This window comes from Salarias fasciatus, chromosome 23 (genome assembly GCF_902148845.1).
Source record: "Salarias fasciatus chromosome 23, fSalaFa1.1, whole genome shotgun sequence".
NCBI lineage: Eukaryota > Metazoa > Chordata > Actinopteri > Blenniiformes > Blenniidae > Salarias > Salarias fasciatus.
This window is the reverse complement of record NC_043766.1, coordinates 29,769,205-29,790,189: the sequence shown is the minus strand read 5'-3', so window position 1 is coordinate 29,790,189 and position 20,985 is coordinate 29,769,205. Positions and strand designations below refer to the sequence as shown.

The 20,985-nt window shown below is 39.9% G+C and overlaps 1 pseudogene; it reads right to left on the bottom strand.

Moving 5' to 3' along the window:
• LOC115381285 (BMP/retinoic acid-inducible neural-specific protein 3-like) overlaps positions 1–20,312 on the bottom strand; it is a 66,868-nt pseudogene extending 46,556 nt beyond the window's left edge.
• Between the last annotated feature and the right edge of the window lie 673 nt (positions 20,313–20,985).

The window sequence follows — 20,985 nt, the reverse complement described above, 5'->3', positions numbered from 1 at the left end:
TTTGGCTGAAATGGGATGAAATGCTACCACTGCTCTCTCGCATGTGCAGAACTATTCACTATGGTTGCGGTGCGCATGGGCAGCAGCAGCAGTTCAGGAAACTTGTGCTTTCCTGTGTTTCCAGAGACGGAGCCGGAACATTTTCAAAAACAGCTCCGTTGGCGTGTAAATGGCGCCTTAAATGAGAAGTGGTGAATTGATTTTGACTTCATGTATCCAGTCTCAAAGCTCTTCATACTTCACTTCCACATTCACACACCAGTGGTGTGGGTTGCTACGGAAAGTGCACAACCTCTTTAAGGAGAAAACTGGGGATCAGTGCCTTGCCCAAGGGCAGTTCGACATGTGAAGAGTCAAACTGGGGATCAAATTACCAACACTGTGACTGGAAGATGGCCCACTCAAACAGATGAGCAACTTAAGCCTCTCACTCATTTGAAGTACTTTTGCCATCTCTGCTCAAAAGTGCATCTAGCAGTAAGACAGATGTTCTTTATGTCTGATTTGTTGGACGCAAAGAAAATGTGAATCACTTTTGTTTCACCCGTCTGAGAATAAGACAGATGCTATTTTTCGGTCTTCTTGCTTTGCCGCTCAGACTGTCCACCTGATTGATGTTTTCAAAGTAGAAAATGGAAAGGCTAAATAATTCTGACACTCTATTTGATTGTGTTGACTGTGCAAATCAAATTTCTGTCAGTGATGTTATGCTCATTTAAAAAGTTAGACATAGTGTGTCTCGTAAGGCAATGACAGTGTGTTTTTCTTTAGATAAGCCATTAAATTTAGGACAGCAGTATTTTGGCTTGATGTGACAACACACCGACTTAACTCTTTTGATTAAAACATTGTAAATTAGGCTGGTTTTGATTAGTTCAGCACGTTTGCTTGCCATCAATCAAGCTGCTCATGTGTGGGTTGTTTCCTTTTGCTTAATTGTTCATGTCATATTTTGTTGATTAGACAAACACTTCAAATGCCCAATTCACTACAAAGAGTGCATTACATAGTGTTCAACCATTATAATAATATTTGAAAAGTGAACATTTTGGTTTAGTCTGATATTAAATTAATATATTGGGGAAAAATGGCTTCAAAGGTGAGTTTTGGAAAGTCTACATGTACGTTTCACTTAACGTTATAGCCAAGTTAAACTAATCTAGCTACTTAAACACATTACCTTATTGCTATTACATTGTCTTTATTTATACATGGCTGAGCCTTCAAAGGGTGACTGTGGAGTCTACTTAAGGTGACTGCTGGGGGACTTTCCATAAACATAATAGCAATGGAGCAGTGATTTGGCAGCAGTAATTAGCATAAAGTGCCTCTTCATTCTGCAGTCACGACTCACCTGTATATCTTGTATCGGGTGGAGAAGCCTTGCCGGTTCTTCTCCACAAAGTCGATGTACTCTGGAGAGTGGTGAAAGGGCCCTTTATCAGACAAGAGCCAGTCCAGTGGTCCCCCGGGTTTGTCATTGGGGAGGCTCGCTGTCGCTGCTGTTGCCGTCACAGCGATCCGTAAACACACCCAGCAGTGAAGGCTGAGGCTGACGACGCCCCATAGAGCCATCAGTGATGGAGGGAGGGGAGAAGGGATGAGGGTGGTGGTGGAAGTGGTGGCGGTGGGGTGGAGGGTGGGGGTGTAGGAGGTGTTCAGCAGCCAAAAACACTTGTCATTAGCTGGCTCCTCCACTGGGATGACCGGGGGACCTGCATCACTTCAACGACCCCCAAACACCTACAAAGGGAAACAAACACACACAGTCAATGATGGAGACTGATGGAAGCAGTTCGGCAGGAACCATATATAAAGGGGAGGAAAAAAGAGGTACATTTAAAGCGGCTTTTTTTGTGACAAGAAGATACAGTATAGACACTTTAGAATGTGACATCACTGATGCATGCTGGGACAAAGATTGGTGAAACTATGAATTGAAGGAAACACCAAACTGAATAACTCCAGTTTATCAGTTTTTACCCCGAAGCTGTGCTTTGGTTTTTTGACAGATTTTAGGTCATAAAAAGTATCATAATATATGAAATAAATGAACAAAACCCATACAGTTGTTCATCTTGTAAAAAGCTGTGAATGACTCCAGCTGAGACACCAAATACAGAGACAGAAAATCACACATGCACAGTCATGTTTAGAAAATAGTAGGAGTAGCCAATTAACCAGACACATACACGTTTGGATTCTGAGAAAACCCCCTTAAGGAGAGTTCGCTGTGCCAGGAGAATACACCATGTTTGGGCTTCACAACATCCCAAATATAAAAATTGAAACAAATGAAGTGATGGATATTCAGGATTTACATGTGAGTTGCAGGTGCAGCACAGCCCTACCTGGAGTCACCAGAAAGGACTGAAAGCAAACCATGTTATAAATTCTTCAAGATTATCTGCAGTATTATATTGTCTGTGAATAAAACTCTTTGTGTGTAAGCAGTGTGTATTCCATCCACAAAAATACAAGTACGCATGTGTAAGTGCACACTGCGTTCATTGAGACTGACCGGAATTTTTTATTTATTTATTTTTTTTTACAAATGAGGCTTCAAGCTCATGAGCCCCACTGCAACAAAATTTCCATATTGAGAACTGACTGGCTGCTGCTGTAGGTAGGCACTGATTAGTGACTGACAGATTGAGGGAGCCGTGACAGTCCGGCGCTGCTAAAGCCAAAGCTAACAATCGGACATCAAAATGAATGAAAGTCTTTTTCCCAAAAGAACCGCCATAAAGCCTTTCTATTCAAGTGAGCCCTCAGCTTTGACGAGTGAAAGCACATTTTGTCAATCTTATATATCTTATATGCACATACTTAACGGTGGTGTTGAACTCCGTGTGTAGCCATGACAGCATGATACATGCATGTATGAGCACACGCACACACACACGCCTGGGACTGCACCCATGACTACGCCTGCGCCACCAAGTATTTTCATATAGAAACACCACTGTTTACCTTTCCTACATATAAAGATATTTTAATGACCAACTTTCATGCATCACTGTTGAAACTCACTGCATCACCAGCTATCACATGCAGTACTTTGCCTTATGTTGAAAATCAGTCCTGACAGACTTCTCGAAGTCCGGTCATTCCACATGAGAATATATTAATGCCCGTCAGGATCTGTTGATTTAAAAAAGTCAAAGATGGAGATCCTGCCAGATGACTGGTGAAAGCGACATCAGTTGAATTAACCACTGGATCATTTTGAACTTTCTCTTAATTACATTTCAAAAAAACATTCTCCCTGAAATTGGCATTTAAGAAAATACAAATACTCAGAACTTCACTTGTTTTGTGATTCATGTCTTCAACAATCATCATTCCATTTTGCAAACTACAAAAGCAAAATTGCAGACAAGAAAAATAATAATACCATCATTACAAGTGCATTAAAACTTAGTTCTAACTTTATTTAAGAGCCCCACATAGATCAGCAGTGTCAAGCATATTTTAATTCCAATTATCCCAATTTTATCTTGATAGGGCTGGAATGGTGAAGTATTAATATTAAAATGTTAATGACCTCTCATTTCAAACTTTAAATAATTTTTATTTGTTGTAGTGCAGAGTACACATGGGAGAGTCTATATTTTTACAAACCCGAACAAATAGGCTAGTAACGAAAATGACATCAGTGTCAACATGAAGCCCATTTAATGAAACATTCTGCTGCAATAGCTGTGAAATGTCCCAAAAACTTCTCCTAAAGCCGTTGTATTATGCATGTTTTTGCAAACTCACCCTGACAGCGTGGCTCTGAGGCCTACGGCTTGTTTGATAGCAGTAAGGTAGCGAGCTTGGGCCAGTTTTGGCCCACGGGCCTTATGTGTGACACGCCTTGACAAAAAAAAAAAAAAAATCTCAAAATAGAATAAGTCACTGTCTTCAGGGAAAAACAAATTTATATAAATGATACATCACAGTGGCACATTGCAGTTGTTTCTCTCTCTCTCTCTCTCTCTCTCTCTCTCTCTCTCTCTCTCTCTCTCTCTCTCTCTCTCTCTCTCTCAAGAAGTGTTTAATGATTTTAATAATCCATCTATTTCCTTTACTCAACAGAAGTAACTTGTGGACTAAATGTGGCCCCAGTCAGCCTTCGCTGTGGCCCCTCTGACCATTTATTAAAATGTCAGAAAAAAAAGGCAATTATTCACATTTTTGCACATCAATTCCAAATCATTCCTTTGATACTGTGATATTAAATGCATTCTTAGTTGACAATAAGAGATGATTGAATAAGACGAAGCCAGAGGTTTTCAGTTGGCTATTAATGTTTGGTTCAGAGTTGCCCATCCCTGCTCTGAACCACTTTATCCACTTATGGTCACACAAACAGCTACAGCCAGTCCAGCTAACTGCAGATGAAGGCAGGTTACACCTGGACGGGTCACCAGTCCATTTACAGGGCAAACACACAATTACTTACACTTAAATTCACACCTACAGAACATTTTAAAAGCACCAATAAATGTCAGACCTATGCTTTCTTGCCCTGGAGTACTTGGGAAAAACCTGTGCAGATTCCACACAGAAAGATCCCCTGCACTCGAAACCGCATACGTAACACTTTTCTTTAAGAGTGTCCACCCCTACGCCACTGTGTAGCCTCCTAATGATCCATTGCATATATTCTGGAGTAGAGATGTTTGTGCAGAACTCAAAAACTTAATATTTACAGGCAAGAAAAAGTTTTTCAGACCTTATTAGTTGTATGAAAACACCAACCCCACTCCTACCCCCACCCCGTTTTTTTTTTTTTTTTTTTTTTTTTTTGGTTGGGTTTATCAAAACTAAGAAGTTATCCTATTAACTGCAACTTCATCATTTTAACCTAACAAATAATTGTTCCTCTTCTTTGCATTCCAGAATAAAATCTTACATTATATGGTGGGTGCACAAAAACTTCATTGTAAAAGCCCAACAGTACAATTAGAAGTTGGACCTAGATGGAAATTAAGGAAAAAGAAATGCACTCCTGTGTGGGCCACACACACACACACACACACACACACACACACACACACACACACACACACACACACACACACACACACACACACACACACACATCACTTGTTGTGATTTATCAGTCTACCTGCTGTTCAGAGAGTTGTCCACAGCTTGTATTAGTCTCTACCATCATTTTGAGTCCTGTCAATCATCTCCCCCACAGCGACACACTTTTTCTTTATTGTGCGCCTGTGTGTGTGTATTTGGTATTGACGTAGGGTGGGTGGCTGGGTGGGTGGGGGGGTTTGAGTCCCATTACAGTATTCTGATGACAATCTGTCAAGTTAACTCAGCCATATGACCATGTGTGGGTGTGTGGGTTTTGAAAAATCACTACTCTTGGATAACACGGACGACAGCTCGGGGATAACACTCAACAGCTGGGGGTGGACAGATGAAACATAACAACCAGGTTTCACATGTGATACCAAAGTGTATGATATCTTCATTCTCAGAAAGTGAGGGACATGAGGGTTAATTATTGATAGATAAGCACACGGGAGGACTTTAATTTAGCCAATCTAATGAGACGAGATGAGCTGGCTCTCGGGAAACTGATTTCAGCCTGACGTCACTGTGGTCTTCACGCCCAGGACTCACGCTTTCTCGACCTCTGTGTGTGCGGATGTGTACTCATTTTATATCTTAGTGTGAATGTATTTGTATTTTTTTTTTTTGGTTGTAATTTTAATGTCCCACATTTCAACCTTGAAACCTACATTTTAACAGGACAGGTCTGAAATACATTTTGTAAACCTGATGGACAAACCTCAGATAAGATTCAAGTTCTAATGGGCAGCAAATACTAATTCAGTCCTGTTCAGGAATAACACTTTTTTTTTGTATATTCTCATTTTTTGCAATAAATTGCAGAAAGTGGTTCTTTTGATTTGCAGGTTTCTATAGTTAAATAATATAAGTCTCAAATCACTCAAAGGGAGCAAAGGGAAGAAACTGCGTTGATTATACCTACTGAAAAAGACAAACGAGCAACATAGAGACACATCACCCAAACATAATCATCAGCAGTAGAAACATTTTTCAATATAGATCCCATCAACCCAAAAAACATGAGGTTGAGGTCAATTAAAAACACACTTTGGGCTACAACTAATAAAGGTTTAGATAAAATGGGCACAGATATAAAGGATTATCTGTTTCAGATCAGTAACCTGGGAAGACTCTATGCCCACAGATAAAACACACAATGTGATTTATAATGTTTGTGATATGACTGTATTTTCATTGAAGTGGAGATGCCATTTGGCTCAGTGCTCTTATTGTGGTGAGAGACATTTCCTCAGCTGGCCCCGCCACAACTTACATTTGTTAATTTTATTTTAAAGGAGGGGGATTATGCAAAATCCACTTTTTTGAGCTTTGTATAATACTATAGTGTCATTTCCCCATTAAAAACAAGCATTCAGTAAGATTTGAGCAATCCCTGAATCTCCCCCTGGCAGCCATGTTGAGGCTGAAATGCTCTGTTCTGCACAACTCCGCCCATAATGCACAGCTCCACCCATAATGCACAGCTCCGCCCGTAATGTACAGCTCTCCCCATCTCTGACGTAGTCTGCACGGCTCCTCCTGCACAGCTCGCGCTCCCCCACCCCTCTCAGGGGCGGGGGAAATACACCACAAATCGCTGAGATGGACGCTCTGAGGGGGGCGTGTCACTAAGCTGAGGAGATTCAGACAGGGACCCATTTCCAGTGGTTTGAGGCAGCCTGATGCAGAGGCACATTTGATTTAAGTTGTTTTTGACACATGCAGCTTTCACCATCCAACTTTGGGCAAAGCTGTTGCTTGAGTGTGCTGTAGAGTGATACTTAAGGGCTAAAAAACACATAATACCCCTCCTTTAAGACATTTTCTGAGGTCCAGCAACGTTTGGTTTTTGTTCAACTTCTTCATTGGAAGCAATATGCCCTCCCCAAAATAAATAAATAAATAAAAAATCAATTCCATATTCTCCTTCTTTCCCTCCCACAATATCATCTCACACAAATGAAAAAAAAAAAAAAAATCACAGTAGAAATAAATTAATTAAAAAGGGGGGATGGGGCTCAGTTGTCGCAATCAGGCAGAGTCACGGACTCATGGTTTAACAAAAGTCTGCAATTCTGTTCAAATGAGTTCAGGGAACCATTATTGAAAGAGAATCTGAGCTTTCCAAGTCTGATGGACAGCAACAGCTCTTTCACCCATTGCTACAATGGCAGATCATCTCGCCAGAGTCAGACTTATTCGCTGTAATGCTTCCTGCTTTGTGGAATAACATTTAATTTTGTGCTTACGAGGGCTCAGTGCTCCAGCCAAACACTGAATGGCAAAATATTAAAAAAATTAAAAACCCCAGAAATGACCGTTTCAAGACGTAATGCACACAAAACCCTCATTTGAATACTCCGGTGTGCACATCATGACAGTCATGGTGTTATTCTTAGTTGATCGCATGTAAAATGCACGTGGACTGAAAGGGCAATTTATTTTCATGTGCTTCCAATTTACCATGCTTTATGCAGGATCCTAGTAAACCAGGCTCTTTGTCTCTTTGCCGTATATATATGAACGTATTTATTCTTACCATTGTTTCAGCTTCTTATTTGGGAACAACTGAAAAATAAAAGGATCAGAAGGCCATGCTAACTGTTACGGGGCCAGACATTTGCTAAACAGAAAAATGCAGAAGATGCTTTCCCCACTCAGATCTGCAGTTGCACTTGATCCCTTGTAAAACACAATGTAGCGTACTGGCACAAATGTGCTACGATTCTGCACAGCTCTGCTACAAATAAAACAGAGGCAGGGATAATGTTACCCAATGCTGAAATCTCCACAATTCTCCCTCTGCTGCTTTTGTTGTTGATGCAGTTAAACTGGCAGAGAGCTCAAATTTTTGTTCCCATTCAGGCAGCTCTGAATAGTGCATTCGCAGTGAAACGGCAAGACCTCTGTCTCCGTAGCATTCGTGTTATCGTCTGCCATGTTCTCTGTTTGAGTGCTTTGCTTTTCTGTGTCCATCCCTATTTCTTGAGCAGCCACACTGTGAGCGCAGGCACATTTATTGTGTGCTTTGTCAAAACTTGACATCAGAGTTATGGGTTACTATCTTTAAAAAAAAAGGTTGGTGAACAGTGTACGTTGCTGTGTGATACTGTGTGAAAACATGATTCTGCTGCTTGAAAAAAGGGCCCGACACAAACTATAAATGCAGACGGACGTGTTGGCTGAACCCAGAACTACCTCTAACATCAACTGTGAAAAGACTAAATACATTAAGTCAAATCCTGCCTTAATTTACATGGTGCTTGTTGTGTATACAGTGACCTTGCTCAGAGGGGGTAGCATGAGGAGTGTTACTATTAAAACACAACGCAGAGGTCACATTAAAAGACTCTTTAATCCCATCATCCGACAGGCAGCTGTCCAAAAAGCTGATGCAGGAGAACCACAGCTTTCCTCTGCGCCACACTTCCTCACTTTTTTGTCACTTGTATTTTGTCTTTCCTTCCTCAAAACAACCCACTCTCATCCGACTTTACAATCTTGTACTCAAATTACAGAACAATCTCAACATTGCAAATGCATTGCTGTTGCGATTCATCTCAGAAAAGAGTCAAGTTTTCATGGAAGCATGTCTGAGAACAATGTCTGCTGCAGGTGGGCCACTAGTGGGTGCTCTTGTTTGTTTTCCTAATGGATGTACAGGCACACACATCCAGTAATACAACAGTACACCATAAACACGAATGACAAGTGCATGGACAGACAACTTAGTCACATGTCACCCATAAAACCACAAAGTCCCAGGAAAATATGGATTTGGGAGTTATGACACTCTGGAGGAAAACAACTGTTATTTTCTATCTACTCATATATGCGCAGAAGAACTATTTACTGTGCCTGCACAGTTGCAGAATTTCACAAAAGCTGTGTTTTCCCGGATTTCCATGGAAACGGACGTGGCACATTCTCAAAAATATCAACCATGCAAAGTAATTTTTAAAAGGTTACATTTTCAGTGGCTCCAAGCACCGCCGTCATGTGAACAGACACGCCAAACACATACGCCAAACACATTTAAAAAAGTCTTCCGTCTTCACTTTTCATGTAAACGAAGCCTCAGTTCCAGTTTTAGATCACATCCGCAGTATCTTACAGACCTTCGGTGATGGGTTTGTCTGTAAACATTTCTTTTTTTCGTTTTTTTTTTTTTTTTTTTTTTTTTTTTTGAAAAAACAGTTGGTGTAGGCCTGTAATCACATTACCACCCAAACAAAACCATCCAACGAGCCGTAGCTTTCAGCTGCCAGGATAAAAATAATGAAAAAAAAAAAGAAACGAAACAAAAATATCTGGCTTTTTTTTTTCACCTTATGAGAGCATTATATCAAATTTCCACCCTCATGTAAATTTCTTGTTTTCATCACTTGATGGTAAAAATGTTCATCCTGGAGGCAGGGAGCCTTCATGTAATTATTATTTTTTCTTTTTTTAAATCAAATGTTTGATACAACAGGAAGGGATTTTTAATTTGAGGCTGTCGACAAGCAGCAGAGCTCCAGTAGATCCACTCAAAATATGATTTTACACAACGTGGGCCAGCAATACCCCGAGGCTGTTTGGAACCTCTGTATGAAATGAAAGCTCTGTTTGTTCCTGTGAGGTCCTCTCAATGGAATTGTGACGAGATTGCAAATGATGGGGGGGAATAGATTTTCCCACACATGAATATAATGAAGATCTGCGTCCCCTGAATAGGCAAATGCCAAGAATAATATTGGTGAAAGCCGAGATGTGACATTGCGTAGCGTGCGTAGCCCGTTACCGATTCTCCGTGTTTGTTTGAGCTATCAAGTGTCTGTTGTTTTGTAATGTTTTCATAATCGCTTTGCAGATTGTTCAGACGCTGTCAGGCTTACTCTCTGGGCACCAAGGTAATCATAATTTAAGTAGAAGAAAAGAAGAAGAATCTGATAGCATTGGTTTGTTTTTCAGCGTTGGAAACATCTGCTCGGAGGCCCCTCAAGGTTCAAAACATCTCTCTGGAGGGATTGACAGTCAGCTTGTGTACACATGCACAATCACCTTAGCCTTGTCATATGACACCCACTTTTTCCCCCGATATGCTGAAAAGAAAATATGTCACACACGTGCAGGAAAAATGTTTCATTGAGCATAGGGCAATAACACAGTTTGCAATTTATCTTGGAGATGACACATATGACAGAATCCACTTTTTCATCAGAGAAGACATGTCCGATTGTGGAGGTCCTTTATTTTTTCCCCCCGTGTTTTGTGATTTACAAAGCGAGAGTCAGATGGTAAACGCATTGCTGTATTCAGTCTAAAAAGATACAAGTAAAAACTGTGGGGATCTCACCAATAGTTGTTGAGGAGGAACCTGTGTTTTAACAAAACAATGACACCTTACTGGAGTTCACGCTCATCCTCAGCTCTCAGCCACTATTTTCTTATCATCAAACACAGGTGGCAATATTTCATGGGGACCTGTCACTGACAGAGGGCAGATTGATTGATAGATTGATCACTGTGTCACCACACTTCTGTTTATTCTCACAGATATGATCAGCATATCTGAGCGAGGTACAGCCAGGCAAAGCCAGAGGAACATTAAACTGTACAGGTGTATTATTGACACGGGATCATGGCAGATCCAAGGGGGAAGAACTGATGTCTGTTTGCTACCTCGCACAGCATCAACCCCTAGCTCTTTTCTGTCGCGCCAAGCTGCAGTGTTCATTTTAATACATGGAAAATAAAAATAAATTTGAAAAGCACCAATTATCTTTGGGATCCACCCACAATTCAGCTATAAATTTACTGACACTGTTTCATGACAGGTGCAGTGATTGTAGAAATGAATGGCTTTGTACTATAGTTGTGGCTTCAAAAAAATGCAAACTTACTATATGAATAAAATCAGTTTATAGGTTTATTCATACCCACGTATTAATGCAGTCAATACTTAACGAATCGTTTTGCATTACACTGTGTACATGTTTTTCAGTTTGCTGCAATGCTGATCTTCCGAGCGTTCAAGCCAAAGGAGAGGGGGATATAGTCTGTCAATTTATGACAATGAAAGAACAAAGTTGTGTGATTATTTTAATACAAATTGCTTTCAACACCCGTCCTTTGGTTCTTACTGTGTTCTACATGTTTCTGACGCAGCACTTTGTAACACAAATCTTGATAAGTGCGATACAAATAAGTTTTATTATTATCAGAGCGTGATTAGCCAGTAGGGATTTAATGGAGATATGCACGCCCCCCTGCTGGTCTGTGTTTCCCTTTTTCTGCTGAATTTTGAAATTTGAGGTTATGCATACAGTTTAATCAGAGATGAGCTGAGCTGTCACCGCTCATGCATCGAGAATGAAACTCACAAAGTAAACTCACTCTGGAAAGCTTTCTCATCTCAACCTGCAACATTCCCTTTCCTCATAAACTCTTGTCTTCATCATCAGCAGTGATAAATTGATAATGTTTAATGAAAAGAAATTAGGAATTTCACAAATATGATTACTTGTCTGATGAAGATAATTTGATCCCGGTTTGAAAAAAAAATATTCCTCAAATCAAAGGTGAGTCGACCACAGATACACAACACAATCAAACCACAGAAACAGCTGTGTTCTGTGTATCAAAGCCAATATGTGCATGATTATGTGATGAAAGGATGGCATTCATGTCATTTTGTATATGTATATTTACATGAAATATGGATTTATTTATTTTATTTACTGTGAGTGCATGCATGTGTGTGTGTGTACATATTTGCTCAGGCTGTTACATGTATTTATAGTTAATTGCTATTTAAAAAACAAAATATAATGAATTATTTGCAATCTGAATATTAATATAGCAACACTAAATAAACTCCTTTAAAACAATTTCTTTTAGCTCATCTTGGAAGCCATTCTATAAATCCACTGCAATTTCCGGCTTGCTATAAAGTCAATATTTCAACTGAAAATATTGTTTTTAATACTGTAGGAGGAAACACGACACATGCATGGTAATAACATGCAAACACCACACAGAAACCAACCAGGACACTAACTGAGTGAGCTGAGAGAGCTAACTGCTAAACAACACAAAAATGCACAGTTTATTATATTTTGTGTAGATAGTTTAATTCTGACATGTCTTCTTTTTATATCTCACATCCGTGAGAAACAAGGCCTTTGTTTGTCTTTATGCATTTATAATGAAAAAGGAAGGAGATGATTAAAATTTTCTGAAATTTTTCAAGTCATCCTGCATTTGAAAGTTGTTATCAATAGCCTTGAGGGTAATACACACTCAGTCATTTGATAAAACACACTGTATAATAGAAACCATGAATGCAGTCATTCTTGAAAATATCTGATACTTAGTTTGCAAGCATCTGATTGATTCACACACTTCTCGAGCTAAATTAACAAAATTGCCAGTGTTGCCACTTTGAGTTAATAACTCGATTGATTTTGATCAAAGAGAACATCCTCAACAGCTCATTTATTAGCCTCTTTTACCCGTCTGCTACATTTCTAATGATTACAGTCATCTGTCTCCTAAAGATGTTGCTGCACATCTTTCGGGCTGCACTGCAACACCTCCAGTAAGTTTGTGTAACATCCAGAATTACACATTTCCCCCAGAGATATTGGCTGGCCTGGCTACCGACTGCAATGCTGGATCCTGACTCTCACCCTGTCTTCTGGAGGACACAGTAAGCTTGATGAGATGTGGGAACTCTCAAGACTAATCTTTCTTGAGAATTTCAGCAGCCGTTTTCATTTGAGACGGGGACAAAACAGAGCATTCAGCCCCTAAACATCTGCTCGCCCATTGCAGGATGCCAGAGCTGCAATGGTCACCTACCTGAACTATGTGTGTGCATGTGTGTGTGTGTGTGTGTGTCACTCCATCAATGTGTGTTGTGTTTTTTTCAGATGTTGCCAGGTACGCATGACTGGAACACTGGCTGCAGCAGATCCTCACTGTTGGCACAGCAAATATGTAGATGGTGACTGTCTCTTTTTTGTGATTTCTCAGACTTTGAACATGAAAAACAATGGTGGAAAAAATGATGGGAAGGCATGTGTGTGTGTGTGTGTGTGTGTGTGTGTGTGTGTGTGTGTGTGTGTGTGTGTGTGTGTGTGTGTGTGTGTGTGTCAGGGGTGTAGATTAAAACATTTCATTAGGATTTCTTCAACGGGATCCACTTTGTAACATGTCTGCGAGCCAACCCTAAAACCATCCTCAAAGTCGGGAAACAGGAACTGATAAACTTTACATCTTTTCCTCCGTGCTGACTAATGAGGTTTTTGGCCTTAATTAACCCAGTTATCTTCTCTCCTACAACTGTCAACAATACCTCTCATACTACCGCCGGGGGTAGAAACACAGCCTTTGTGAAATTATAATACGACTGCCAGTTGCACTCATCCGGCTGTCTTACAAACAAATACAAAGGATGAGCTCCCATGGTGTCCTGGGAGGAAGACATCAAAGACAACAAAAAATGTCACAATGAAAGCTCTCACATGCACTTGTGATGAACACACACATTTTTACAGATCTTCAAACATGCATTTAGAAGTGTTAGACATCAAAACTCAAAGTAATAATACATGAACGCCAGAGAGTTGGCAGCTCTGGGGAGGGTCAAATGAACATGTGAGCAGAAGAGACGTGTTCAGGTGCAGGTTTTTTTTTTTTTTCCCCTTTTCTCTTTTTAATCTGCAATGTCAGTCTAGTATGCAGGATACCGCTGTATTAACTTTTTTGCTTGTGGATCTTATTAACTGAATTAATATTAATAGCTACAAAATATTCTATGTGATAATATTCAGTGATAAGATAGATAGATAGATAGATAGATAGATAGATAGATAGATAGATAGATAGAGAGATAGAGAGATAGATAGATAGATAGATAGATAGATAGATAGATAGATAGATAGAGAGATAGAGAGATAGATAGATAGATAGATCTCAAGGCAGAAATGCCTGCAGTTTGAGACCCCATTAGCACAATGTTTTCAAGTAAAGACAGAAAACTTTCCTTGCATTTAGGGTGTCTGCTTACAAAACACCGGTACTCGGAGTCATTGCAACTTTTCAAAATCGCTCTGACTCAGTGGAAATAGTGACAAATGCAACTTTTCTGAAACATGCTGCTGTTAATGTTTAAAGCATGTTGTATGTGTGGACGTGTGCACTTCCATCACCAACAGTGTCAACTTGTGGCGTGGCATTCTAATAACACTGTTTTCAGCATTTGTGACATTTCTGTGCAAATGGACATTGATTTCCAAACACAAACCTTTTTTTGAAATGAAAATGCAAAAACAGTACATTGTCACTTGGAGTTTGTGCTTAACTAGGATCTTAATATGTGGTGCTTGCATGTTCTTCCTCTGATTTGAGTTCTTCCCCAATCAAAACACCAGCAGCTTATTTGAATGCCAAAAACAGAAGTTAGACAAATACATTTTCGTTCAAAGTTAGTTGGGATCAGCTCCAGTTCTCTGCAACCGAAACTTTCAAACTAATTGTGCATTTATGTCTGATGTCTGAAGTGGGAAAAATAAAGTATCCAGCTTGAATTTCAGAGAGTGATAGTCTGTGATCATTAAACTGGCGTTAAGTAATGGTTGTAAAATTACAGGCACATTTCAGCAAGCGATGCCGTGTGCTGGCAATCTGTTTTCTCAGCATGGTCGTCACTGTTCTGACAGTCACAACACAAAAGACTCTTTTGTGCTCCATATGAGATGAAGGCGTCTGATCAGCACTGGACTCAGGCGGCAGATAAACTAATAAACCGGCCGGTGTCGTTGGCACAAATGTGGGGCTTAATGGTGACACAGCATATTCTGCTTAAAAAGCATGCAAAATCTGTCTTCACTCGAAAAAGAAACAATCCAGTTTTAACTGTATATGACTATTTACACAATGAGACAGTAGCTTATTAAAGCAGGGGAAATCCACAGCCGACATCTTGGAGAAAAGCGAGGAAACAGATCAGCCTGACAAATCCTTCCTAACCACAAAAGCAGGGTGAAAGATTTGGCTCAAGAAAGTAATAAACTGATAAGAAAAACAAGCAAAGCTCTTCATTTATTCCAGTCATAATTCATTATGAAAGAGGGACAGCAGTGCGCCCAGTCACTTCAGTCCATGACAATCAAGTTTTACATAAAATGAATAATGAAAAAAAAAAAAAAAACGATCCAACCAAAATCTTCTTCTAAAAGGACAAAGTTCATTCACTTTCTATCCATAACGGTTCCAGCTCACTGCTACTGTGACTCATTTCTTTTGACTTTCGACCAGTATAAATAAGGGTTTATCCTCTAATATCACCCCAACAAATCACAGCCTGTGTGTACATATCTGAAAAAAAAAAAACCTCCAAGTAATCACTGAAGGAGTGCAATAAATAGAAAAATAAATAAATAAATAAATACTCAGGAGCATTTTTTTGGCAGGAGGGGCTCCACCGATATATCACTGTAGCTGTGTTTCAAGCGGAGGGATTTTCCCCAGGTACTACAGACCATCGCAGGAACTTTGTTCCAGCTGTCTAAATTTAGTTCTAAGGTTATTTTGAAAAAAGTCCCCGGTCGGGAAGTGTTGCTGTAGAAAAGCTTCAGAAACTTTGGGGTTGTTGTCTGGAGTCTTAAAGATATCTAATTGGAGTCCTACTCGCCACATTGTACAGCAAACTCCGTATTCTAGTGTTCCTGCTGTTTTGGATCCACCTCGCTCACCTCAGCTCAATGCACGAGTGTAGAATCATGCGATAAAATACCGTGAAAAAACGGGACGAGTTTAACCTCCTCTATGTCCACAATCGGTTACACCAGGACACATTCATCACTTTTTCATACATCTGTCTGATGATGCAGGAAATGGTAGCACTGAGCACAGGGAACCTTTCCAGTTCCGTGAAGAGGTCATTTTGGCAACAACATTTCAGAAATGTTTTAATGTTTGTTATTATACAGCTAAAAATGAAACAGCGACGATATATTAAAGTGAACATTAGTTGTTTTCAGTGTTGTGTGCATTTGCGTGTGTGCATCAGAGGTGGAAGTAACAAGTACCCACATTACTGGAGTAATTTACTTGTTATTGTGTAAAATCTATTCTTCACAAGTAATCCATTTAGACCATGTAATCTACTTTTCTCCTTTTAACATCTGTGGACGCACACATTTTTAATCAATATCTAGTTGTTTTTATCTACATTGTTTGAGCAAATACACTCATTTTTGAACAAAAAAGTATCTGTGCTTACAAAACAAATAGCCATGGTGTAATTCTTCATACACTTTGTCTGACAAATGTGCTTTCAACACAGGTACATTAAATCAAATGCCTAATAATACCAAAGCAAAACTAATGCAGTCTCCATTGAGCAGTTTCTTTTGGAATAACAATTAAAATCTTTCGTATCTCTTTGGTGTATGGGTGTGTGTAGATTTAAGCATTTTAAAGCCAAATATGCCTATTTCAATCCCTGAGATGTATTGTAAATCACTTTAATCCAGTCTACATAAACTTCTATTTGAAAGCAAACAGGGGAAACGTCAACTTAATGATTGTTACTCAGACTGTAAACTTCTCACTTTCATGAGTTTATATGGCTGCATATCACTGAGTGCCTGAGAACATATACGGAGAGAAGCTTCAATAAATCACAGTAAAACACAAATAGACCTCTTCCTCTGGTGGCCTTGTGCAAACCAGGACAAAGGTTGCTCTTAAATTAAAGAGACAGATTCTTGTTTCACTCTTCTCCCTGTTTTTTTTTTTTTTTTTTCATTTTTCAGTCATTTTCAATGCCATTCTGTTGTTTTGTTTTTTACTGCAACACTGGCTACTCAAATATCCACAGAAAGAATAAATGAGGCATTATTTTCTACAATTTCAACTTTCCTCACTCCCACTTTAGAAGCGCCTGGCTGGATAAAATACAAATACAGCCTCCACGTTCATTTGAAGTGTCACTATAGGATGCGGGTAATATTAGGGGAAAACACGCTCTCTCTCTCTCTCTCTCTCTCTCTGAATATCCATCTATCTGTGTATATGTGTATATATATATATATATATATATATATATATATATATATATATATATATATATATATATATATATATATATATATAAATTGCTATAGAACAGTTTAAGGCAGGTGCGGAAAAAGAAAAACTGACTTATCGACCATGAAATAACCTCAGCTGGGTGTCTGACTGGCTCTAAATTCTGCGTGTAGTCATTAAGAACTATCCAAGACATAAAGAAGAGCAACAGGGTCTGATGTCAACCCCATGGAGTCAGTCTGGCTTTGCAAAAACAGAACAGTAAAATATGGTCGGGCGCTTGTACACGGAAGATTTCTCATTTCAACACAGTATTCATAATCTCCTGAAGTTCCTACTTGAGTTACTCCAAGACAAACTAATACTGAGTTCAAGTGTACTGGGATGAATTGATGCTTCCGTGGAGGAAAATGGTCACACCAAGTCCCTGATTTACTGTTGTGGAATATAATGCATGGAATGTACAGTATGTACAGAAAAAGAAACGCTTTTATAATAGGAGACATTCCTTCATCAACTCCAGTTCACACAACCACCCAAAAACACCCACACACACTCTCACGCATACACTCTGGTGCCTGAGAAATGTGCACAATACTGTAAAGTGGCATGCAAATTTAATAATTATGGTGTAATTAAAGCAACATAAGATCATACCTTGTTTTATTTTAATAATCTTTCTAGTTACTGGTGCTTTGAAGCATAATTTTTTTTCTTTTCTTTTTTTTTGTAACAATACAGAGAATTTGAGCATATTTTCAAGATATTTATGACAATGAAGGAAATTTCAGCACGAAGAGGCTCAGGTCTGTCTATTGTGAGCTTCAACAAAACATGCTCAGCCTGAACATTCAATTACCACTCGCCTCAGAGAGATTTTGCCTTAATACCCCCGTCAGTCTTAATCTGAGACTTTTTAGTGTCCAAGTCAGTCTGAAATCCCTCAGTGAGACTGTTTTCTTCCCGTCTTTCTTGTGGTTTTTCTTTCCTCTCACTTTTCTGCTCTGTCTGCTGCTACATTTTTTTTTTTCAATAATTTGAGATTCCAAGTAAAACTTGTCCGCTTGCTCATTATCATAAAATAATGGGCTCAGGATATGAAGTACATCTCAGTCAAAACTTGACCTCGAAATACCAACAAAACCTGCTCTGTCAGTCGTTTCTTTAAGTCCTTTCATCCTTCTCATTTCTTTCTTTCTCGTCATTATCTTTCAATTTTATACTTTTTTTTATTGCCTCCCTGTCCCACTGACTCCACCAAGCAAAAACCAATTATGATCAAATAGGCTGCAGTGGTCTTTCACTCAGTGTGGCTTCCTAATCATTAAGTTAGACACTTGTTAGCACTCCACACATCCATCCGTCTACTCAAAAATAACTAATCATTTTGCATAGCTGCATTTACACCCAGGAGTCTTTCATTCAGTTTCGGCATGCCTACAGGAGCTGTTGAGGGGGAAGCAGATTTATTTTTTTTTTTTATTATTTATTTGTTTGTTTCCTTTTTCCTTTCTCTCCTTTCTCCTCAGCCATCGCACCACGGAGTAACTCTGCATCCAGTCCTATCATCCACCCCACGCTAAACTGTAAGAACAAGGAGCCCTCTCAGGCATGCGATTTCTCCTGTTAGCAGTGGGATGGAAGTCTAAAGACGCTACCCTGCTCAGTCACAGTTGCCCTAAAAGAGTTTCTTTTTTTCAAGTTTTGTGCCCTCTCAAGTACATGCCAAATTGCTGCACCTTAACAAACAAGCAAGTTTCACAGTAGCTTTGACAGAAGTAAACATTAAACAGAAAAACAAAAAAAAAAACAAAAAAAAAAACATCATAACATTAGGAACTTTAAGGAAAAGTCTGTGAAGAAAACATGATGAGCTGTTCACATCTTCCAGGTGACTGATACAAAGTGAAAAAAAAATCTCCCTCTTCATAGGAGGAGACAGTGTGCCTTTCAGGCCTGGACACGGTTGGGTTCACCAGTCTCGCAGGATAGATGAGGACACTGCTGAACAGTGGCCCTGTTGTGGCCCTATAAACAGTTGGAGGCTTTGGCACCTCTGCCTAACACTGGCAAGTGGCAATGAGAATTACAGCAGAGATTCACAGCTTTTTTTTCCTACCATGAAGCTCAGCTACTAACAGCTCTCATGCCAGTGCAGATGCTTTTTTCTTTTCCTTATTTTCAGTGTTAAATACAGATTTAATGTAAAGTCAATTTTCGAATACAGAAAAGAACACCTATGCCAAGATGCCCTTGAGCCAGTACGACTGCATTTAAACTGTTATTTGTTTTCTTCGAGGGCATCTGGCTCATTATCACCGCCTCCACTGATGATGGCATAAGGCTGCCCTGACTCATGTCCCTTTTTTGAGGGTGACGCTTGAGGGTGAAATGTATAATTATGAAATCAGTGAGACTTTTGCCCCCTCCTGCTTCTTTTCCACCACCCTCACAGCAAGCTGGGCTGTTTTTTTTTTTTTGTTTTTTTTTTTTTTGCCTCGCTAGCGCTTGGCATACCATGCTCAGTGCACACATCAGTGTGAGAGATCTGATCTTCCACAGGCGAGAATGCCAATACACCCAGAGGAATATAGATTAGAGATGTTTTTTTGTAAAGGCAGATAAAAGGCAGCAGTGTGGGTGAGGGAGAAGTGGGAAGGAGATGGGGAGTGAGAGAGGAGACAGATGAGTCTGATTGTGTTCGTGTATATTGACAAGGCATGAAAAGCAATATTGTGTATGCTCTCCTGAAGGCACTAGTAGATTCAGCGGTGTGTGTGTGTGTGTGTGTGTGTGTGTGTGTGTGTGTGTGTGTGTGTGTGTGTGTGTGTGTGTGTGTGTGTGTGAGCCTGTAGTCATGCAGTTTCTGCATGCATTGTGATCAAGCCTCTGAAAGGATTTCACAGATGTCACAGCACAGCAGATTTCAAAGTGCTTTTCAAGAGAAACACAAGTTCTGCAGGAAACGTCAGGAAAACACATCCACAGGTATGCAATTAAATTATTGTTTTATCTAATTGTTAGTCAAATGAATCCGGGAGTTAAAAAGACATACAATAACTCACCAGGGTTTAAAACAGCAGACAAAGTTTAACTCAGTATTTCCCATTCTCCACTTGAATCTGGATGGTTTTCAACTGCTGAAAATGTAGAGAAACTCATTTCACAGTTTGTCGTGGTTCAGTAGGAACTCTGCAAGAGAGTGGAAAAAACAGCACTCAAAAAGAAAAAAAAACCGAAGAAAAAATCACTAGTACACACTCAGGGATCCGCAAAAAAGAGGTAAAAGTGATTGGTGAGGAAGGCTGCTCCGGACAAATCCGATGCACGGTTCTACACCAGTGAGAAACTTTGAGGGAGCGCGAGCGAGCGGTCGGGGTGCGCTCGCGGTGACAGTCGGCTTATCCCGGAGTAATTCAACGTTCCTAGAAGCACGGGCTTTGACCTTTCTAGGGGATAATGACTTTAGAAAATGAAATCATCCAGCAGGAGATGTAGTCAAGAGGAGAGGCGAGGAGGAGGAGGAGGAGGAGGAGGAGGTGGTAGACTCAAGAAGCGCAAAGGAGCGGACGATTTGGAATCTAAAAAAAAAAAAAAAAAATTAAAAAAAAAAGAAGGAAAGAAAAGAAACACCCGCCCTGGTGCTTTACTTCAGAAATCGTGGGGGTCCAGAGATGGCACAGATGCGGCGGAATGCAGGTGCCGGTGACCGTGGACAGACGCCTCGGCGATGGCTGTTAAATATCCCGTTGCGATTTGAGCCCCGGCGCTGTTTTCTCCTACTTGACCCGCCTACTCCGCATCGCAGTGTGCGTGTGT